The sequence below is a fragment of the Tubulanus polymorphus genome, chromosome 2, assembly GCF_964204645.1.
Source record: "Tubulanus polymorphus chromosome 2, tnTubPoly1.2, whole genome shotgun sequence".
Classification (NCBI taxonomy): Eukaryota; Metazoa; Nemertea; class Palaeonemertea; order Tubulaniformes; family Tubulanidae; genus Tubulanus; species Tubulanus polymorphus.
Window position 1 is genome coordinate 7,616,658 of NC_134026.1, and position 3,990 is coordinate 7,620,647.

Here is a 3,990-nt window from a genome sequence, read left to right on the forward strand (position 1 = left end):
TAACTCTAGAACGTGCGGCAGTTGTGCTCATTCCGTTCACATCTCGTTTGATATGTACACCGAGATTCGCCAGATTTGTTATACTAATGATTACTGCGGTGAACGTAATGGTGATAAATATTCTACCTACTTTGTCGGTAAATTTTATCGACCAATTTTTTGGCTGCTACAACGAAATATTTGACCGTTTTACACATTATGCTAGTATTGGTATCATGTTCATGTTTACGCTACCCTTAACCTTGATCATTACATCAAATTCTGTTATAATTATTCAGTTATTCAGGGGTTCAAAAATGGTTTCGTCTGATAAGAAAACTACAAAATCAAAACGTACAACAATAATGCTTGTAACAGTTTCACTCGCGTTTGCAATATTCACGCTTCCATCCACTTTTCCTGCATTTTTACCGATTCCAACGGAACAGAAGGAATTTCTATATGATATTTTCACACAATTATTTATGTGTAACTTCGTGGTAAATTTTTACATATATCTCTTCCTGGGACGAGAAATTCGTGAATACTTCTGTATGAAAATTCGCTGTAGAAATTCAGTCCAGTAAGTAACCAGTGATTTCAAATATGATTCTTTATCACGGATAATTGTTTGCTCAGTATGGCATGTTTAGTGGAAAACCCTTATATAGCATCAATTAGGAACTTGCCTTGAAATGTTATGACAATAGGATTAGAAACTGCTGAAATCAGAGAATGATTTCCTTTTACCTTTTTTTCATTTTTCCTGTGATGAGAAACTGCTGTGATCAGTATTGCCTGTGAATCACCACATCTGGCTGGTCACTACAGTGACCAGACACAGTTATGAGCTAGAGCCCAGTGGCCTATCAGTTGACACCCCCGGATGTACCCTGTTCGATCCTAGTTTTACGTTGAACTTTTCTTTTAGTAGAAAATGGATAAATCATCTATTTGGAGAACTGACCTTGAGAACTACTGGCTACAGCCATGTGTATTTCGGGTTGAATAATGAACTGATGCTATTTTGACCTGTTTTTTTCTCACTGTATAGGACTGATAGATATTCCCCAACATCGGATTGGGAACTTGTATCTAGAACACGTAAACTAACGTGTACATGTAAATTTTTGAATTTCTGAATAAAAAGCTCATATCTCCGCAGATCCGGATATTTACCGTCACTACACTTAAACTTTTACATAAACTTTTACAATATTTTGGGCGAGAAAACAAATCTGTTTTCTCATGTAAATGCTCGCTATCTCGCGTTGTTAATATTTGTTTTCTCGCTATCAAATTTGTTGTTAGATTTTGCATGCTCGAAAAATCTCAGCGCGGTCCGAAGCGGCCACCATATCTGACTCTGATTGATGAACTGAATGCTGTTGTGTGACCTGTCTTTTGTAAAGACATTTTCAAGCTCCTCAGATGTTATAATTACATATTTCACAAATTATCATGAATTCTTGTGCAACAAAAATTGGTGTGTAATTTCAAAAACATTCTTGTTCAACTTAAATTAGAAAAATTAAGTCCCAGCTCTTTTAGATTTTCTATACTTTCCTGAAAAATGAAAAAAATATTTATTCTAATAGGTGCAAAATCACAATACATGTATTTTTAATCAGCAAGTCATGAGATCGTATAGTTTAATTATATTTTATTTAGAGTGTCTTTCGCGAAGTTAGTTTCTCTCAGTGAATAGGAATCAGATGAATGAGTCATCAGTGTAAAACGTACAGAACGTAAAATTACTGAGTGACAAAACGACAAATAATTAGCATAAAATAGACCGCGGAATAGAACAGATGACGATGTAACTGTTGTTCGACCAATTTGAGTTGAGTAGGATTCATGATTCATGAGCAGCAAATAGAGTGTAATGACTTTCTGAGAGTGTGCTGGAACTGACCGTTATCTAATGTTATAAATATTCGTTTTGTAAAAGAATTCATTGTACTCTGTGTTCCCTGAACGGGTTGGAAAATGAATCAAACTTGAAATCAACGGTTATTTGACTTAATTTCTACAGCGGATTTTCATACAGAAATATTCACGAATGTCTCGGCCCAGTAAAAGATATATGTAAAAATTTACCACATAGTTACAAAGATGGAATTGAGTGAAAATGTCAAATAGAAATTCTCTCTGATCCGGTGAAATTGGTGAAAATGCAGTAATAGCGGATGGAAGTGTGAACATCGCAAATGCAAGTGAAACTGTTACAAGCATTATTGTTGTACGTTTTGATTTTGTAGTTTTCTGATCAGACGAAACCATTTTTGAACCTCTAAATAATTGAATTATTATAACAGAATTTGATGTTAGAATTAAAGATAAAGGCAGCATGTAAATGTGGACGGCAATTATGGTGAAAACTATAATTTGGTCAGATAATCCAAGATAACACCCAAAAGACATGTCAATAAAATGCATCGACAAAGTAGGAAAAATCAGAACCATAACATTCACATCAGTAATTAGTAATGCAGCAGATTTGGCGAAATTCGGTGTACATATCAAACGAGATGTGAACGGGAAGAGCACAACTGCCGCACGTTCTAGAGATATTGCTACTATTAACCACGAACTATTGCTGACTGCAAGCGTCATTATAAATTCATAAATTTGACAACTGATCAGTGAATTCATGATGAATATTGGATCGTCTTGAACGTGGAAGAGAATAAGCTGTAAAACAGGGATCAGTGTAAAACTGATACAGTATACACAATCACAGAGCGATTAAACGATAAGATAGTTAGCGTATGATAAACTGCGGAATCTACGACTTATCATTATCAGGAAAGTAGCTAAGTTTCCAAACGCTCCAAACAGGAACACGATAGGCAGAGCGACCAGGGAGACAGTACGGTAGATTCCAGACCTGTTCACCACAGACATGAGAACGACGTAACTGTTGTAAGATCGACCAACTAGCATCTGAGTCGCATTCATGGTAAATAATTAGCTGTTGAATGTGTGGACTGACTGGATCAAAAGACCGATGTAAAAGCCATGTTTCATTTATTTCAACCACGAGTTTTTATACTACAGCTACAATTTAAAATGTAAGATTTATTGTCAACATCGAATAGAAAATCAATTTTTAGAAATCCAACACAATTCATTAAGATTTTGCGAAAGTTTATTATTGTGTAAAATGTGGATGCTACTGAATAAAACATGAATGTTCGTTGTACAAGAACTCATTCTAAATGATATCATCTTATAGCTGAATAGGTTGGAAAATATCTATCAGTTCTATGCAGGGAAAACACGGGTAAAATAGCATCAGTTCATTATTCAACCACATACGTAAACACACAGGTCCGTAGCCAGGAGTAGAGTCACAGGGGCAGTTCTTTATTCAAAAAGAGAATTTTTCTTTCATTTTCTATAAAAAAGACATACAGTTTAATCAAAACCTAGATTTGGACCGGGAAGTAAGCCCACTGTGCGATCTACTAGGCCATTGAGAACCCTTGATTGTGAGTCTCAGTGTGGCGTCCATTTAGCCGTGGTCCGTGGTGACCAGTCAGGTGTGGTGACCGATGATCAGTCAGGTGTAGTGATTGTAACGTATTAATCTAGTTAGTGGTGTTCGGTAGTATAGATAGTAGTTTATCGAAGAATCCATAGTCGTTGAATGCTTATCACGGTTCTGTTAGTAATGTGTAAACTATAAACGCTCCCTTTTTATCTCGTTTTACTTTTTAGTAACGTGTGCAGGCCCTCTTCCACACATGGCTTGGTATTTGCGGATTGTGACGTATTCATGGGTCACAACATTCCTACAACCCATGTATGGAGTGTTGATGTACCTACACTCGTCACAATAACGTAAAAATACCTTTTGCACATACTTTGAATCAATTGAATTATGATTGTTCTTTTTCTTTGTAAACTTTTAAGAATTTCACCATTACCGACTCCAGCAACAAGAATTTCAGCATGAAGGAATACAGCAACAATGCCTCGGCGACAAGGACTCATCATTCCTTTCAT